Consider the following 20,391-nt stretch of genomic DNA (forward strand, 5'->3'; position numbering starts at 1 on the left):
TCTCTCCTAGATTTATTTTCCAGGTCAGTTGTTTTTCCAATGAGATATTTCACATTGTCTGGTATTTTTTTCATTCCTTTGGTTTTGTTTTATAATTTCTTGATTTTTCATGAAGTCGTTAGCTTCCATCTGCTCCATTCTAATCTTTAAGGAATTATGTCCCTCAGTGAGCTTTTGGATCTCCTTTTCTATCTGATCAGTTCTGCTTTTTAGGCCATTCTTCTCCTCATTGGCTTTTTGGATCTCTTTTGCCATTTGGGTTAGTCTATTTTTTAAAGTGTTATTTTCTTCAGCATTTTTTGGGTCTCCTTTAACAAGCAGTTGACTCGTTTTTCATGATTTTCTTGCATCACTCTCATTTCTCTTCCCAATTTTTGCTTTACTTCTCAAACTTGATTTTCAGAATCATTTTTGAGCTCTTCCATGACCTAAGACCAAGTCATATTTTTCTTGGAGGCTTTGGATGGAGGAGCTTTGACTTTGCTGTCTTCTGTTTGTATGCTTTGGTCTTCCTTGTCACCAAAGTAAGATTCTACAGTCTGATTCTTTTTCTGGTTTTTGCTCATTTCCTCAGTCATTTACTTGACTTTTGAGCTCTTTGCCAAGGTAATTCTCTGCTTCCAGTGGGGGTGGGGAGTACACTGTCAGATGCTGGATCTCCCCACAATCTATGGGCCTAGAACTCCAAAAACAGTGGCTGCAGCTACCCCTGCTGCTACTGCTGCTGTGGCTGCCTCAGGTTCCTCCATCTCCTCCCCCCTCTGCCACTGGCACTGGGGTCGGACTACTCCACTCTCCTGCACTGGAGGAATTTTGTCCCCAGGGAGCCCACTCTCCTGAGTGGTAACTGTCTCTTTGTAAAAATTATTTTAGAAAAGTTTTCATCTCACCTTCCAATTTATCCTCAGTGTTTTGGGGTCTTCATGAAGTCTGGAAACCACCACAGGTGTGAGAGGTCTTCCCAAGGCCTGCCCAGGTCACAACTGGACTGCACCCTGCCCTCTTTGTGGTGCAGTAGCCACTTTCTGGCTACCTTGGGCTGGAGATTTGCTTTACTCCGTCATTCTGTGGGTTCTGCAGCTCCAGAATTTGTTTAGAACCATTTTTTACAGGTATTTGGCTGGGCTTGGCGGGAGTGCTCTAGAAAGTCTGTGCTGTTACTCTGCCATCTTGCTTTACCCTGTTTGCCTCAGTTTCCTCATCTGTAAAAAAAAGGCTAGAGAACAAAATGGCAAACCACCCCAGTATCTTTGCCAAGAAAACCCTAAATTGGGTCTCAGGCAGAGTCAGACATGACTGAAATGATTGAACAACAACAGTATTTAAACTAACTGACATTTGCCAGTGTAAAACTCTAAGCATCTTGAGGTCAAAGTCTATATCTAGCTCAGCATTATTGCTTCCAAAACCCCTACTGCTCATAGTAGGTGGTTGTTGAATGTTTGTTAAATCAAATTCTAATTTGTAATCGCCCTGCGATTTGCTGCTTGTTATGAATGAGATATCATCCTCTAACCCTGGAATCCCAAGATATCATCAGATACTTATTCAATCAATCAGTAAATATTTAATAAGCATCTGTTACGCACTGGGTACTGTACTTAGCACTGGGGATACAAAAAGAGGCAAAAACCAGACCATTCCCTGAAGGAGTTTACAATCTGGGAGGCAGCCCTTGTGACTCAGGATGGGGGAAAATTGTCATTCCCTGATTTGTGGGCAGAAAATCCTACAGAGGGAAAGGGCCTTCTCTCAGGTCTCAGTGGGACAGGCAACACAGACAGGAATAGAATTTCTTCTGTTCCTGTTTCCCATTCTCACAACTTCATATTATGATTAAGTATCATCACTCTCCTACATCTTCTCCCTCCCTCTAGTCACCTCCAGTAGTCTGATGTGAACAACTGGGAGGAAAACAGAACTTTGGCTGCTAGCTTCAGCAGTTTTCGAATTCCCTACTAGATATTCCACTAGGACGTTTGGTTCATCTTGTCTTTATAGGTGTATGAAAAAAATCTAAGGAGTCCCTCATGCTTCTGGGACTTGAATCTGAACTAAGCCTTTGGGATGGGAAGATGCTAGTTTTGGATAGAAGGGCTGGTTGATGGCAGATATACAGAGGATGGTGTGAATGGTGTAGGGGAGTACAAGAAAGTAGAAAGAGGTAAGAGCTAAAAAATGTAATGGAGTGTCTACAAGACTATAAGTTTGGGGGGTTAGGTAGTACTAAGAGAAGGGAACAAGAAGTAAAAATGGGATAGTCCACCGCATTGAAGACAATGACAAAAGTGGATGTTGTTGACATCTCCTAGGCTGTGTTTTCTTCCCAAAGCTAATCAAATAGGTTTTTTTTGTTTGTTTGTTTTTTTGGGGTTGTTTTTTTTTTTTTTTGCATGTGCCCCTCCAGCTTCCATGACTCATAAGAGGCCTCTGAGATACCTTTCACTTTTAGATCCATGGTACCATGAACCTGTAAGAACTAAATGACCCAGAAATATGACTGTCAGGAAACAGGCAAACTTACACAAGCAAACGAATCAGGAGTGACAGCTGGGCTTAGTGATAGTTAGTGGAAATTTTCCAAGAACGGAAAATTTAAAAATAGCTCCAGTTATGGTAGCTATGCCATGTGAATGGCCAGCTTTGCCCTTCTTTTTTACTGTAGAACAAGTTCAAATCAACAAGAGTTGTTGCTCAGTCATTTCAGTCATGTCCAACTCATCATAACCATTTGGGGTTTTCTTGACAAAAATACTCGAGTGATTTGTCATGTCTTTCTCCACCTTATTTCACAGATGAGAAACTGAGGCAAACAAGGTTAAGTGACTTGCCCAGGGTCACACAGCTAGTAAGTGTCTGAGGCCAGATTTGAATTCAGAAAGAGGGGTCTTCCTGAGTCCAGAGCTGGAGCTTTAAGTGTCTCCTGTGTGTAAGGTACATTAGCAGCTGGCATTCGTGATCTTTCTGTCCTTCCACTATCTTGTATTTACTTATCTGTTTACCTGCTGCATCCTTTCTCTTTCCCCCCACCTCCCCACCTCACAGGTATAGTCTCTGAGGGCAGGGACTGTTTTGTTATCTTTGTGTCTTTCATCTAGCACTGTGGCTTGCACAAAATGGTAACTGTTTGTTGAATTTAATTAGCTTTGGGGATTAAAATGAGAAGACTGAAAGCTAAGGGATTTAAGAAGTTGATTGAAGAGGGCTGTTAAAATGTGGTCAGAAACTCAAGGATTTTGAATGGTGATTCTGCTTGAGCATTGGCTCCTTATTACTTGTCCTAGAACTTCCTATCATACTTGTAATTTTCCAGACTTGGAGAGGTCTACTTAGGGCTGAGGAAATGTCTCTCTGTCTGCTGCTGATGAAAATGAGAGGGTGAGAAGGAGAGTAGGTCTTTATGGGGGAAATCCTTAAGAAGATGGAGAAAAGAGGGTGGAGGCATCCTTAACAACTAAGCTAAAAATGATTACTATACAGGTCATCCTGGTTTAGATTTTGCTTTGGGGGGGTGGGTGGAGACATAGATTGGAAGGGACTTTGGAGGATGGGAAAGTAGTGAAGAATGAAGGAGAAGAAAGAGGAGGTACACGTGGTGAGGGACTAGAGTAGCCTGACCCAGTGGTTGGGAAGTATTAGCCTGGCCTTTCGCTTGTTATTTTTACAAAATTTTTTATTAATCCTTTTTAAAAAAAATCTTTTTCAATGCTTCTTTTTTTAATCCAGAGACACATTCCACCAACATAATCCCCTCCCAACAAAATACATTCTCCCAAAGTTAAGCAAAACTGTCTAATAGTATTATTGAAACACTTTCCACTTTTGTCATTTCCCATTTGTTAGGTGAAAGGCAGGATGTATGATTTAACTTTAATAATTTGGTATCATTGTTATCAATAAATTTGATTTGGGTTTGCTGCCGTTTAGTCTTGTCTTTGTAAATATTTTCAGTACAACAAATATTAAATACTGCATGCAAGGCACTATGCTGAGTGAATGAAGGAAAGAGTATTTATCAAAGAACATACTATGTGCCAAGCTCTATGTTATTGACTAGGGATACAACTCCAAGAGCAAAGACAGTCCCTACCCTCAAGGACCTTACTCTAAAGGAGGAAGCTGCACACGTAAAGAAAGAGTGGTAGGAGAAGTTATGGGGGTATTGAGGGGGGCCACAGAGGAATAGCTTGACACATCTCATCCAAAAATTATGGCAGAGTTCGTTTGATTATAGTTCATGCATCCAGAAGAGGGAGTTGGAGGGGTCAGAGGGTATGAAAGTTTTTCTAAAATAATTTTTACAAAGAGACAGTTACCACTCAGGAGAGTGAGCTTCCTGGGGACAAAGTTCCTCCATGTAACATTTAAGGCAATAAAACTTGTTTTCATTAGATTCCAGTATCTAGGACCTCAGAGGACCTTGAGACCCTCTAGGTCCTCAAGTACAGCCCTTTGGCTGAATCCAGACTTTACAGAACAAATTCCCTTAATAAAAAGATTTATTCTGTAAAACTTGGACTCAGTCAAATGGCTGCACCCAAGAGCCTAGAAGGCCACATGTGGGTGGCCCTGAGGCCGCAGGTTCCCCACCCCAGTGCTAGGTGCTGGGGATACAGAGAAAGAAACAGTTCTGCCCTCCAGAAGTTATTGCAGGGCCCACCACTCTCTGTCTGCTGCGGGGCTTTCCATGTGATGTCTGGTTTTTCTTTTATCTACGGCTATTTCTTTAATGTGTGTAAGGATATGGTTTTACTTCTTAGATTTAGCCACAAGTTCTGTTCTTCCTTGTTTTGAGGAATGTAAATAAACATGACATACTATGAAATGTGTTTACATACACAAACGCATGTACACCTTTAGCCCATGCTCTGGAACTTCTATCCCAATTTCCACTTGTAGTGATGAGCCTGACCCCCTTCCGCTTCATAGTTCCATGGGTCCCCACCAGTGTGCTTTTGTCATTGCTTGATATTACTTAGTCAGCCAAACTTAATTAGCTTTTAGAAAAGGTGTATTTACTAAAGTGATATAGTAAGAACAGCTGGTCCAAAATACCACTGCCCTCCCACCCCAGTATGTGCTAACTCTCCCATAAATACAGAGTCCAGAGGAAAGTGGGCTCAAACTTTGACATGTAGCAGAGGGGCTCCTGGACATCCTTTTGGTAGATTCTTCAGGAGGTTTCCCTTAGACATACCCATTTTAGCTTTCTTCTTGAGCTCCTTGTACAGCTTTGAATCTGCTTTCCTCATCTTGTCCCATTTGTTCTTAGCTCACAGTGCAGACATTATTGCCAGCTGCTAATGGCCTGGGGACTCTGCTGGGACCCTGATGGGAAAGACCGAATTGTTCAGAGCTCTCCAAGGCCTCCTCTGCCTGAGACTGAGGTGTTCTCTCCTCTGCCCTCTCTACCTGCCCCCTCTACCTGCCCCTTCCCCCAAGCCATTTCTTCTCAGGAGTTTGGCTGATACATTCTCTCTTGGCTTGATGTATCTTTTAGGCCTAAATTAAAGTCTTTCAGGTCTAAACTGCCTTGGTATTTCATAGATGACCCACAGGGTCATCTCTAGAATCTTCCTCAGCCAATCTAAACACACTTCCTATGCAATGTCATTTCAAGGGCTTTTTTCCACTTAGCCTAATGCAAAGGTTCTTAACTTTTTTATGTCATGGACCCCGCTGGCTGTCTTGTGAAGCCTCTGGATCCCCTCTCAAAATGTTTTTAAGTGTATAAAATAGAATACACAGGATTACAGAGGAAACCAACGATATTGAGGTACAGTTATCAAAATACTAAAAGTTCCAAGATCACAGACCCTTTGATGGTTTGTGGATCCTAGATTAAGAATTTCTGATTTAAAGCTATTTGTTGAATGATTCAATAGAGATGTTTTTCATCTGGTAAAAGTATCGGACCTTAGCATCTTGACACTACATGGAATGGAGTGATTTGTTCAGTCTTGTTTCTGTCTTTGTAACGACTCTCAAATATGCCCCTTTCTCCTCCTCTGATTCTGCCATTGTCCTGATACAGGCCCTTATTGCCTGCATTAACCTCCTGGTTGGTCTCCCTGCCTCAAGTGTATTTTCCCCCTCAGCTATCAAATTCATTTTCCTAAAGTTCAGATCTGATTTGATCATGTCACATCCGTCTCTCAGCCTCCATTCAATCTACTCCCTATTAGACTCCCTACAGAATTCCTTGGAAAGATAGATGTCCACCACACAGCATTTATCCTATAAGCTTTTGTTCTTTTATTTCTAACATGAATTGAGAAGATCTCCTATTTTCTTAATGACTCCATAGATAAAATGCCCATCTGGGCCCAGACAGCTCCGTAGCATGTAACATTACAAATAAAACCTTCCTTATCCTCCTTGTCAACCAAATCAGGGAATATTCCACTTTCAGACTCTCACTCCCATCTGCCAACTAACGTGCTCAAAAATTCCAAAGGATAAAACTGGAAGTAGAGATAGCAGATAGCAATGTGTTTCTTACCAGTCATCTTGGAACCTCTGAAAAGGAGGGAGTATCCTCAACAAACATCATTGACAGAACTTTTCCTTTTCTTGTGCAAAAAAAGAGCAAGTTAGGAAATCATCTTTGAAGCAGCCCCATGACCCTCATCTGAAGGTCACCTCACTCTGGATACAGGTTTGTAGGCCCAGGGTATCCCATTCCCATCTCCAGCTTGATATAAAGAATATTCTTTTATAAATCTCCTTCAGACATATATATGACTTATGTGTAACTTTTCCCTTCCCTGGTTCCCACAACCTCACTCATATATGGAGAGGCATATATTGCTCAATGAAGGAATTGAAATGGCAGGAAAAACTCACCAAAACTCCTTCTCACTTTCAAATTCCTTAAACACAAAAAACCCTCATCCCAGTTGGAGCTATGAGAGTCCCTTTTTTTAGAAGCTCACATTCTCACAAGGGAATACATATATGTGTATATGTGTGTGTGTGTGTGTGTATATACACACACACATATATATATACACACACAAAGTATACATAATGTGCACATATTCTAAAATATACATGAGTATACATATATATGTGTATATACACACACACACACACACATATATATGTGTGTATATATATTTGCACACACACATAACTAAATACAAAATAATTTCAGGTGGAAGAAAGGACTAATAGCTGAGGTATCTAGGAAGGCCTTGTGTTAGTAGGTGATATCTCAGTTGTGCTTTGAAGGAATCTAGAGATTGTGTGTGACATGTAAATTCTATAGGAGACCATGGAAAATCACTTGTGAAAAGGCATGGAGACTAGAAATAGATCATGACATATGGTGTATCATTAGGCTGGTTTAACTGGAACAGAGTGTATTAAAAAAAAAAAACTATTAAAGGTTGGTAAGAGCCACATAATGGAAGATTCAAGAATATCTTTGAAAAAACAAAGCTGAATGATTAGGAGAATGACAGCTCCTCAACAGAAATAAGGAAATTTAGAAGAGAAATGGGCTTGGGCCTGGGGTGGGTGGCACAATGTAAGTTCCATTCAATTAAGTTTGTGATGCCTTTGGAAAATCCAATTAGAGATGATCAGTTAGTAATGCTGAGTTAAGTTCAGGGAAAACTCTACTACTAGAGAATTTGGGGCTATACACAGAGATTTTGGGGTTATATGTTAGAGAAGATATGAGAACTCAGAGAGAATGTAGTATAGAAGAGGAGAGAGCCCTTGCACAGTGCCTTGGGAGATGTCCACACTTAACAGGTAGGGAGGAGAGGATGATCCGGCAAAGGAATGGTCATTCTCCCTGTCTGAAGAACCAAAGGAGAGCAGTGTTGCAGAAACTAAGGGAGGAGAGAGTGCTTAGGAGGAAGGACTCTGTTTTCTTTATTCTGTATCACTTTATACAGATTTTCCCAAATTTCTCAGAATTCTTCAGATTCATTATTCTTTTTATAGCTCACTAATATTCCGTTATTATTATATTATTATCATATTAAATTATATATTATAATATATAATACATTATTATATTATATTATATTATCACAGTTTGTTCAGCCGTTCTCTAATGGTTGGACATACAATTTACTTCTAGCTTTTTGCATTTACAAATAGAGCTGCTATGAAGGTTATAGTACCCATGGGTCCTTTCTTTCTGATATTTACCTCCTTGGGGTATAAACCCAGCAGTGGGCTGCTGGGTCAGGCTATGAACAGTTAACCTGTACCTTTGAATCTAAGCTCAGTCTAGCCTTCAAAACCCTTCTCCAAATGTGTCCTTAGCCCTCTTTCTTCACCTTCCAACCCTTAATTCTCAGTAATACTATTTTCACTCTTTTCTCCCTTAGACACTTTACTCTAGTCAAGCTAATTTACCATATATACTCATACTTCTGCATTTGGCATCCCTTCTATTTCTTCCAGTCTTTGATTCTCCCATCTTTCAGAAAAAGATTCAGAACTTAGCTCTGGGGAATCTTCTGTGATTGACCCCATCAGATTGCTCACTGTTGCTCGTGGTACCCCCTCAGCACTTCTATATTCTTTAGTTTACATACACTGTTTGTATTTGTATTTGCTGGTCTATTGTTAATATTTTCAGTAGTTCCATAAGCAAAGTCATGTGCATGCATGGACACGCATGCTATTTTACCTGTCAGATTACAAACTCCTTAAAGGTAAGAGTTTTGTCTTCTACGTCTATTACATTCTGTGTCTAGCACTAATTAAAAGGTGTTCTCGACACTCAGCAAGTGTTAGGTGATGGTTTCTGCCACTAACTTGCTGAGGGATCTTGTATAAATCCCTGAACCTTTCAATGCCTTAGTTTTTGTAATTGTGAAGTCAGACTAGCCCTCATTCCAGATGTTTCTCTTAAAAAATATCTGATAAGAGTGACTTCTCTCCCCACACTTCCTCCAAAAATGTGTGCAATCAAATACAATCAACATTTTAAGTGCCTACTATATGCCAGGCATGATGCTAGGCAACAGGAATATGATATTGGGTGATGTTGAGAGGAGAAAAATATTAGGGGGTTGTTTTGAAAGTGAAACCACTTGTCAAAGTGAGAAGTTCAAACTTGGGTGTAGGTTTGTTGAAGGACCTTTATTTTAAGAGAGTAAAAAATTATTGTAAAATAGACCATCTTTTGAACCAGGTAAAAATGGAACCTTAAAAATCACTAATCTGGCCATACTCTTTGACCCAATTTTACTACTTAGGTATATGCTTCAGGGAGGTCAAGGGCAGAGGGAAATCTACAGACATATATAGATACACATCCACATGGAACATGTGTGTGTGTGTATGTGTGTGCACACACTCTATTCTTGCTGTATCAAAGAATAGGAAACAAAATAGATGCTTGTCAACTCCATATATCAATGTAATGAAGTTCTTTTGTGACATGAAAAATTATGAATATGACAGATTAGGAAAAATATGGAAAGATTTGTATGAACTGAAATAGAGTGTAATGAGCAGAACTAGGAGAACAGTTTAATAATGGCTATTAGGTAACACACACACACACACACGCACACATACACATATATATAATATATGTATATATAATGCTTATACATATATATAATGCTGATATGTGCCAAGTGCTTTACAGTTATTATCTCATTTGATCTTCACAATCCTGGGAGGTAGGAGCTTTTATTATTCCCATTTTACAAATGAGGAAACTGAGGCAAACAGAGGTTACATAACTTTCCCAGGGTTACACAGTGAGTACCTGACGCTGGATTTGAACGAAGGTGTTCCTGACTGTGGCCCCACCATTCTATCCAATTGTACCACTCTAAAGAATCAGACATCTGTTCTCAGACATGGCCAATGTATTCAGTTGTTTTTGCTTAACTATACCTAGACTTATTTGTTATAAGAGAGGCCCTCTATTCAGACTGGGTAGGGGTGGGTCAGTTACTGGGTAGTAATAAACTTGGAGAAAAACAGGAAAAAAAATGAAGAAACAAGTACAGAGAGGACGTGGATAGAGCAATATTATCACTGCCTTGTTAAGCTTAATAATTGTCTTTTAAACTATTCAACGGAAGTTTGTACTTTCTTATGTAATCTTCTTCCCTGTTTTTCTTAGTATCTTGAAATAGTTATGTTTATTGAAGATTAAGTTCACAATAAAAAAAGACTTTTAAAGAGAGGCTTGGGGGGTCAATACTCATTGACTTGGGGCCAGTCTGGTGATTTTCCATACTGGAAAAATGGGCCAGCAGCCTGAGAATTTCAGATTTGAGCATTTGTCATCCTGAAAGTGGTTTGTGCCCCCTGTTCATCCGTGGGAAGCTGTGTTCTTATAGTTTGGAGATATGTCATGACTGACCGTGTGGGCTACTGATTTCTTTCCATCAGTAACCAAGTATTTACATCTGGGAGTAAATTTCATCAGCCTCATCTAGCTTGGGAGATAGTAAACCAAAATTATGGAGCAAGCATTCTGTTTATGAGCATATGTGTGTGTGTGTGTGTGTGTGTGTGTCTATGTGTCTATGTGTTTAAGTCTGGTTTGTTTAGTTTTTTGGTTGGGTTTTTCCTCTTTTTTTGGCTAACAGGATGTAGCCCTGCGGAAGAATAGGAAAGCTGAAAACTTTGAGTAGATGTTCAATACTAGTCTGGCAGTTTACCATCTTGGAAGTCTGAGTTATTTATAGTTGGAAGGGTGTGATGGATACTCCCATAGTCCTCCCCTATATAAATGAAAGGACCTTTTGCTATTTAGGGCAGTGAGGTGGTATAGTGGATGGAGCACTGGGCCTGGAGTTAGGAAGACTTATTTTCATGAGTCCAAATCAGGCATCAGGCATTTAATAGCTATGTGACCCCGGGTAAGTCACTCAGCTCTGTTTGTCTCAGTTTCTTCATATGTAAAATGAACTGGAAAGCGAAATGGCAAATCACTCCAGTATTTCTGCCAAGAAAACTCCAAATGAGGTCATCAAGTCAGACACCATTAAAATGACTGAACAACAATAACTATTCAAGTAATGCATCATTGGATTACCAAACATTCCCTTCAATCTTGACTTGCCTCAGTTCCCTTATCTGTAAAAATGATTTTTATTTATGTGACGTGTAGGGAGGGTTTTAATTGTGTTTGTGTTGAGTTTGTCTCCACCAGTGATTCCATCCATGTCGGGTGCTTCTGTCATGGAAAACCCCTGAATAATTTCTAGTGTCTGTGATTTGTCTGGGGCATAAAGAGGTTAAGTGGCTTGCCCATGATTGCAAAGCCAGTTCCTATATCAGGGGCAGGAACTCAGATCCTAATTCTAAAACTAAAGTGGTAAAGTGAATTTGCATTTCTAGAATTTGGTGTCTTGACTGAGGGGAGGAGGTAGACCAGAAGCATGTTGAATGGAGAAAGTTTGCCAAGATTAAAATTTTTCTTTTTGTAGCTAATCTGCATGGGAAGAATCAACAAGAAAGCCCCATTGCGGTGTTAGTGCAGTGCAGTTAACTGATGTGGTGGGAAGACATGACGTTATGCAAAGGCCATGAACCTCTTCCTTGGGTCCACTTTGCCTCTGAACCACAACTTATGGCATTGATGAATGGATCCTCTTAGGGGAGCTTAGAGTGTTCTGCTGTTTCCCAGAGCAACTTATTCCCTTTTTGAGAGGGAAGGGTTGGGAATGGGTTGGGGGGGAGAGAAGGAATAAGAAATAACTCATACATAAATAGGGCAGCTAGGTGGAGCAGGTGGAGCGCTATGTCTGGAGTCCAGAAGACTCAAGTTCAAATGCAGCCTCAGACAATTACTAGCTGTATGAACCTGGACAAGTCATTTAACCCTGTTTGCCTGTGAAAATGAGCTAAAGAAGGGCATGGAAAGCTACTCCAGTATCTTTGCCAAGAAAGCCCCAGTGGCATCACAAAGAATTGGACATGACTGGAACAACTGAACAACATACTTAGATAAAATAAACCTTTCTCATAGCAAGTGCCCTTTGATGTACAGGGGATTATACTCATTTTACAGATGAGGAAATTGAGGCTTAGAGATCACATGTCAATGAAGCACAGGATCTGGGACTTAGAACAGTGTCCTTTCTGCCATACCACTCTACCCTTCAGAGAAGATGCCCAAAGAGTTTGACTGGATTGGTGTTTAATTTACAGCATTTCTTTTCCTAAGAAGGACAGTCCTTCTGGCCTATTATTCATAGGCTGCAGAGCTTTACAAAGTGGGGGGAAAGGGGGAGGGGAGGGGGAGAGGGAGGCACCAGCCGGGGAACAAAATAAGACAAATAGTGTGGCTCCCATAGTAACAACTTGCAGGCTTCCATTTACTCCTAGGGGAATCATTCTTTGTTATTCTGTTTACCATAATAAAAAGAGATTGTTAGGTCATCTTTGGTTTATTTTATGGTCTTCAGTCAGCTTGCTTTTTTTTCCCTTTCTTTTTAAAATTCTTTTTCTTGTCTCATAAGGCAAAGTACATCCAGTTTTGCGGTCTGAGAAAGGGTTAGTTCTATTTAAAGGGATGTGTAATTAAACAAAGCAAAAACAAAATAACCATAATTTAGTTCTTCAGCAAAGATAATAGTGGAGGCCGATCCCATTTAATATGTGCAGTGTGTGACTGTACAGGAAAGAGTGCATGCTATAGCATGCTGGCTTGTCGGGAGTTTTGCTAGATGGGCCATCTCAAAAGTTCCATGGGCTCCAGCCCCTACCCCTAGCTTTTTGCTGTCTCTCCTCTCTTCCTGACATGGTAGGCATAAGGAAGGTCACAATATAACAGTAGAGGCACAAAGCCGCCTCTTCTACTGAGAGTTCTGTGGAAGTACAGAAGGAAGGGGGGAAGGGAAAGAGAGAACAAGGAATTCAGGCCTGGGTAATTGGGTCTTCAAGCTCTGTCTACTTCCTGGGAAACCCCTCCTTCTTGCCAACTCATACGTTCAGGAAGCTCTGATTTCTCATTCCAGACAGTGCCATGAGAAAAGGGGGAAAAAGCTTGAGAATCACGAATGTACGGGGTAGTTTAACTCTATTAACTCCCACCAAATCTGTTCTAATTTTTAAACATTTTAAAAGCTCAAAGTGGCTCTTAGACAAATTTACAATCTTTTCAGTAGTGGGCATGTTTCTTTCCATTAGAGTAAAATTGGCTTCATTTTCTTTTTGGGAAGAAAGAAGACCAAAGAGAAATACAGCACAAACGGTCAGAAACTACACAGGGGTCCAGTTGAGATGAGTTTTTCCTTTGATATCTGTTACATGTCTGAGAAAGGTATTAAAAAATCAAGTTTTCCTTAGAATTTCTTTCTTGAATTTAAAAAAAAAGTATTTTGGGCCAAAAGAGCAGGTTCATGCTTACTTTGCTAACTCTGTAATTCTGATTGCCAGTTCCAGAAATCTTACCCCACTGCTGGTACCCTATACTTCTATCTTTTAAGACATGGCTAAGCTAGCAAGTTAGAATCCTTTGTATTTATTAGGTCACCAGGAAATGAGCTAGGAAATGCAGATAGTATTCTAGGCAACATGGTAGGAAAAGTACTTGATCTGAATTTGGAATATCTGACTTCAAGTACCAGTCCTAAATTTACTACCTGTACATTCTAGTTGAGATTGTGCATACTGGTGACCTTGGGCAAGTCAGTTTTCTGGGTCCCAGTTTCCTTATAACATGAAAGAGTTAGGCTAGGTCATTTCTGAGTGGGGCAGCTATCTGGTGCAGTAAAATCAGGCAAAACCTGAGTTTAAATTCAGCCTCAGATACTTACTAGCTCCATGACCCCTGGCAGGTCACTTAACCCTATTTGCCTCAGTTTCCTTATCTTTAAAATGAACTGGAGAAGGAAATGGCATCTTTGCTAAGATAACTCCAAAGAGGATCAGGAAGAGTTGGACAAGACTCCTGCTCTAAATTCTATGATCTTAAGCACTTATGATGTGTAACATAGAATCATAGAATATTGAAACTAGATGAGGGCTTAGAGAGTGTCTGGTCCTGTGACCTTATTTTATAGATGAGGAAAGATTACTTGCCCAGAGTTTCTTTGCTGCTTAGTGACAGGGTTGGAGACCCAAGTCTCTTGGCTCTCTGACAAGTTAACTTCAGGATTAGATTCTGGAAGAAAGCTTGAGGTGGTAGGCTGGTTGTTTTCATGATTTATAGTTACCATTGTTGTTGTCCTTTGCCTTGACACGAAAGTGTTAAGTTCAGACGCTTAGTGATGGATCTCTCCCATCAGTGCCATTGAACCAAGTTTATCTGTAAGGGTGTGATACTTCAATTACAGGGTGACAGACACTCAGAGCCTCCTGGCAACATGGTCCCCCAGCCTCTCATCTTTTCTTCTTCACATCTCATAGCGTTTGGGTATTAGAGGGTTGGTTGGAGGGGAAATGGTGCTGACTCAGGGTAACTTTGCCACCAATTCTTTTTCAGACAGGAAAAAGAAAGAGAAAATGTGCTTCCTGTTAAAACTAGAGAAGGTATTTCAAAGAGGTGGTATATTCTTCTGAATCGGCAAACTCTCATGACATCAATTCAGCAGACACATTAAGTACTTCTGTGTGAAAGACACAAGGGTTAGAAAGACACAAGTGAAACACTCTCTTCCCTTGAGGACTTTGTGTTCTAACATGTGAGCAGGTAAGTAAGGAAAAACAAAGTAGGAGGGAGTGTTAACAATTGAGGAAAGCAAGGAAGGCTTCCTGGAGGCGGTGGCCTGTGAGGTGATCCTTCAAGAAAGACAGTGATTCTGACTGGTAAGAGAGGAAGGAGGGGTGCATTCCAAGGAAAAAGACAGGTTAATTTAGGGAACAACTGGTAGTCCAGTTATACTGGAATATAGAATTTATAAAATGAAATGGTGTGAAATAAAGTTGGAAAGGGAGATGGGAGGCAGATTGTGTGGTGGAGACCACAAGCCAGGCTGGCAGACTTGTATTATGTCTTACAGAAAGTGAATATCTAGGTCCACAATCAAAGTGAAGACATGGTAAGACCTCCTGTATCTTAGGAGGGTTGTTTTGGAAACCGTGTGGACAACGAAGAAAGGAAACATTAGAAGCAGGGAGACCAGTAAGGAATCTATGACAGTAGTCCAGCCAAGAGGTGATAAGGACCTGAACTCCTACGATGCACTGTGTGAATGAAGGAGAAGGAGATGAAAGTGAGATGACATGGAGACAAAATTGACAAGACCTGGCTGCAGTTGGATATGGAAGGGGAGGGACTGTGAAAAGCCAGGGATGACTCTTGGGTTATAAGTCTGGATGACCAGGAAGATGGTGGTATGCACAGCAAAATTAGAGAAGTGTGGAGAAAGAACAGATTTAGAGAAAAAAGATAATGAGTTATTTCAAACATACTGAATTTGCCATGTCTACTGTGTAGGGGAGATGTTCAGCAGGCAGTTGACAATGCCTGACTAGAGTTCAGGCAAGAAATTAAGGCTGGATATAATAATATAGGTGGTGGCCAGCTCCCACCAAATGTATGGCCCTGCTAGCAGTAGAATTCTGTGTCTTCAGATAGAATTTAAACAGGAGGGAAGGACCTTCTCATGACCTTGTGGCACTCATTGCCTTCTTGGAACCCTGATCCTGGGAGCTGGTGAGTTTTAACAGAGCTTGATGTGTTATAAGCACAGTCTTGGAGAGGACTGGAGTATGGCTGTCACCTAACAATTGAAGACAGTTTGTGAAAAAGCATATTCTTTCTGCCTCCTTCATGCACATCACAACCATACCCTAGTTTTCTGGTTACTTGTAATTGGTGTTGACAGTGACAGCTGAAGGCCAAGAATCAAACATTTCTTCCCAAATTGCCTTGGCCTTAAAGTGGACATGTCGTTTCTGAGTAATAATAGCGAGTGAAATATACAATGTGGCGACACCAGTCAAGGTTGACAAAAATTAATGTTTTAGTTTTGTTTTTTTAAAAATTCCATATCCCCCAGTTTCTTAGTCATTGGCATTCTTGGCAAAGATGAGGAGATTTTTATTCTGATTGCTTTTGTCTCCTTAGGGCTTCAATCTGGGGATGACTAAGGAGAAGCACTTTTTGTTAAATGCTTTTTGGTTGGATTTCTCTATAGTGGTTGTCACCATAGCACCTAACCCCAAAAGGGTCCAGGGAGCTATAGTAGTTAGAAGAACAGTGGGCGTTTTATGGTTCAGTGGAGAGAGACCCAGTGCCATTTTAAGCCCAGATTTATATGTAGGTGCTTTTTAAAATGATCTGTTTCTAGGCCTTCTCTGTACCAGGGAAGTCTTTCATCTATAGGCAGCCATAGTCCTTTTCCTTTTTTTCAAGATGGAAGAGTCACCTACTACAAAAACATAGCTATGTCATAGGCACTAGAGAAACAGACAGAGGAATGTAGAGTTAGGGAATTTAGGGTTAGAAAGGTGTCCTTAGGAATCATCTATTCTAACCCCTTATAGAAGAGGAAACTTAGAAGGAAAATAATTCTTCAGGTAAGTAGAAAAGCTCTTACTAGGACCCATGCCCATCATTCCATTATATCATGCTTTCTCTCTCTCTCTCTCTCTCTCTCTCTCTCTCTCTCTCTCTCTCTCCCTCTCCCTCTCTCTCCCTCTCCCTCTCCCTCTCCCTCTCCCTCTCCTTCTCCCTCTCCCTCTTCCTCCTTCCCTCCCTTTCTCCCTCTCCCCTTCTTTCCTCCACCCTCCTAATATTTTTGAAAGTCCACTTATGGTACTTTCCCCCACTCCAAGGAGTTCACTGCTATTTAAATATATGCAAAGAAGTTTGAAAAATCATGTTATCATGCTCAACAAATATAAATGAAAGTTACTAATTGAAACTCTTTTTGTTGGGAACCTCAACAATGCTTATGAGAATTTCTTCCCTTTCCCCCTAACAGCAGCCAAACAGTTAAAAAAATCCTGGGTGGATGGATTTCACCAGAACCTTAATCACCTTATAGGCAGCACCATTTTTTCTGAGCTGATTTTTTCTGTTCCTACCCTAGATATGAGATGACAACTCATCTTGCCAGGCCCCAGCCTGGCCCTTGGCCTTAAACCTCTGAGCAAGCAGTTTGCAGAAGTGGCCACCTAGGAAGCCTTTCTTCTCCCTCTTCCTCTTCCCTCAGGAAAAGTAAGAAGTCTCACTCTCTGATAAACCTGGAGTTGAGAGAGCTCCCTCCCTCCATTCTTACACCTGCCATCCCTCCCCCCTTCTACAGTCATGCTGGGTCACCATGACCACCCTCCCAACACAGAGACTTAAAACAACTGGTTTCTTTTGGTTTATACCGTGGTGCTCATCTCACTGATGTCTGTCCAGGGGATTGATTTGAATAAATGGAAATTTTAAAAATAAAATTCCCTTTCCCTCCCTGGGCATTTGGAAGCAGCACAAGCCCAGCTAATGAGGCCATCTCTTGGAGGAAAGTGCATTTTAAGCCAATGATGTTCCCCCTCTCCTGTCTGTCCCTTGGTAAGAAAGAACATTTATGTGAAAGAAATTAGAACCAACCTAAAAACCCAGAACCAGTTTGGGTGGCAGTGGAAAAAACACTATGTTTGGAGTCCAAGGATCTGGGTTTGAGGCCAGTGTGAGATCTTAGGCAAGTCCCTTTATCTCTCTGTGCCTCAGTTTCCTTAGCTGTAAAATGAGGGGATTGACCTAGATGAACTCTAATGTACCTTCCAGTTCCAAATTCTAGCTTTTATTTCATCCTGAATTGGTCCTGGACCTGGACCTGGGCAAAGCTAATTTTTATCATAAGCTTTGTTGGCTAGAGGGTGTGGGCTTAAGTGAAATTCCAGGGTTGCAGTCAAGTAGACAGTTGCTTTCTCCTGTTCTTCTCTTTACTTGGATCTTCTTGGCCACAGGCCTGGTTTATTCTAAGATGAGTGTTTGGTTTTCTCTTGTATTTGCATCTCTACACTTGGCCCCTAGGTGATTTGGTCAGGGTGTTCCTTTTGGGGACTTGGTCTGCCTGTCCTTTCACATTTGGCCTCTGGCCACTTTCAGAATAGATTGTAGAATCCTCCCAGGTCCTGAAAGGTTAGCCTTTGCTGAGCCTATCCACGAACAGGAGTTAACATACTTCATTAAGGCCAAGAAAGAATATGGAAGAAAGATCACTTCTAGGCCAGCCCCTCCATTTTGCAGATGAAGAAACAAATCCTAGAGAAGTGGATTGATTTGCTTTAGGTCACATTGGTGGTAAGTGGCCAAGCTGGGATTTTAATTCCGGTCTTCTGACTCCCAACTCAGTAGTTCTCTTCCTACTTAGGATGTGAGTTGTCTATCTTAATATGGAATTCACGTCACTGCCCCCTGCAGTTGTGGTAAGAAGGCTCCTCAGCAAATACTCTTCCGTCACCAAGGTGAATGTTGGGAGAATGAATAGTGCTTACCTCTCTACACTCATCCTCTCTTTATACTCCTTGGAACTTTGATGTTTGCCCAGAACCTCAGTTGGACTTTTTCCATCTGGCAGGCGTTTCAGGAAAGGCATATTAGTAGATAAAATTTCCACGGGCTCTGGCCAGTACTGAAGGTGTATAGTTCCTCCCTTCTCCCTCCCCCCTGCTCTGCCCTCCTGAATATGCCCAGTTGTCTACTGAGGAACTCTCTGTCCCAAACCACTCTAGTACAAAGGTCAGCAGGACCTTCTTGAAGAAGGTTCTTGCCGCTATGGTAGCAAATTAACAATTTCTTTTTCCCAGTGAGGCAACTTCATGGTATGTAGGTGGATTCTGACGGGCTGTCCTCAGATTTGTCCCTCTTTGAGTTCTTGGGAGTACTTGGGCAACAACCAGAGTTGTTGTTTCTGGAGGGCAACTTCCAGCTGCCTCCTAGCATTGATTTTGGTGAACAAGCCCATGCATGCTAACTAGTAGAGACATGACTTTGAGCAAGTCACCTCTCTTTCTCCAAGTTTCTTCATCTTACAAAGATAATCCTGCCAGGATTACCTCTCTCACAGGGCTGTATGTAGTTCACAGAATCATGCAGACTCAATAGATGCTGCAGAGACAACCTAGTCTAAGCCATGGACCCCTGATCTACAGCATCTCTGACAAGTGGTCATCCAGCCATTTTGCTCGGAGACCTCCAGGGACCAAAGATGTCTTTTCTTTCTAGGAAATCCTTTTTTCTTACTTTGAAACCACTTTGTAAACGTGAGCATCTATGACTGGGGGAAATAGTTAATTATAACATAGGAAACCTAGAGCAAGCCCCTTAGGTTCTCCAGCCTGCCCACACCTCTGCACACTTTAGTGACCAATAAATAACCCCTCTGAGTGTGGATCTGCCCTCTGAGATTACAAAAATACTGTGGTGTCATCTGAGTAAAGAGCAGCTCTTTCTCCCGTTAGCCTTGCATGTTGGGAAAGAGTGGTCCTACCATTCATTTCAGCATTAGAGATGCAGAGAAACATGTTTAGAAGACACAGAAGCAGGAGACAGTGGTGAGGATTGCATAATAGGAGAGAAAATATTCAAGAGCTGTTTCTAGCTGCTGAGGGAGGCGGCTCTTCGATTTGGATTGAATCTACCCATTCTGCCTCTACACGTAGGGGCTGTGGCCCCTCCCAGTGAAGAGAAGCACTGTCTTATTGACCCTTGTGTCTTATCCAGTGCCTTGTATTGTACTAAGCGTTTAATAAATGTTGAATCAAAGGTTGGTTGATCAGAGGCCTGACCCCTGATTTTTTTTTGAGACAGCCTCAAATGTTCTTGAATAATGAATGGTCACAGAAAACACACACACACATACACACAAAACTGAGGACAGTTGGGGGCAGGAGAGAGAGAGAGAAGACATTAGAATGATGGACATGAAAGGCTATAGAAGTTTAAGACAGAAAGAATCTTAGAATCTATTTTCTCTCTAGGTCAGACATTCCTAATGTGGGGTCCATGGACCTATGGATAGATTTCAGGGAGTCCATGAGCTTAGATGGAAAAAGAAATGATATATTTCTTTTCACTAACTGAAATTTAGCATTACTTCTGTTTTGAATGTTAGCAATTCACCATTATTTAATAAGGAGAAAGGGGTCTGTGAGTTTTACCAGATCACCAAAGGGGTCAACGACACAAAAAAAATGTAAACTTGCACCCCCATACATTGCACCCCCCAACACTAGACTTGGAGTCAGGAAAATCTGAGTTAGAATCTGAGACACTTCCCCAGGCAAGTCACTTATACTCTCAGGGTCTCATCTGTAATATGGAGACAATAATATTGCCTACCTCCCTGGGCTGTTTCCAGTCTTGAATAAGATAATATTTGTATGTATGTAAAGCTTTGCACTCCTTAATGCACCATACAAATGTGAAAGAAGATTTTTATCGCTTTCATTTACCACTTCAGGGTTCTAGTACAGAGGGGAGAGTGTGTCCCTCTACCACCACCACCC

At 41.2% G+C, this 20,391-nt stretch overlaps 1 protein-coding gene across 6 annotated transcripts in view; it reads left to right on the forward strand.

Annotated features, from left to right (window-relative positions):
* Positions 1-20,391, forward strand: part of BAIAP2 (BAR/IMD domain containing adaptor protein 2) — a 170,734-nt gene that overhangs the window by 111,976 nt on the left and 38,367 nt on the right. Inside the window, exon 1 of one of the 6 annotated variants that reach the window (XM_072645279.1) lies at positions 16,774-17,107. The exons of the other annotated variants lie outside the window; for them this stretch is intronic. The gene's annotated coding sequence lies outside the window, so the exon portion shown is untranslated. Of the gene's footprint in view, positions 1-16,773; positions 17,108-20,391 lie in introns of those variants that run through there. 6 annotated transcript variants of the gene reach the window in all.

The sequence above is a fragment of the Notamacropus eugenii genome, chromosome 2 (assembly GCF_028372415.1).
Source record: "Notamacropus eugenii isolate mMacEug1 chromosome 2, mMacEug1.pri_v2, whole genome shotgun sequence".
NCBI classification, from domain to species: Eukaryota; Metazoa; Chordata; class Mammalia; order Diprotodontia; family Macropodidae; genus Notamacropus; species Notamacropus eugenii.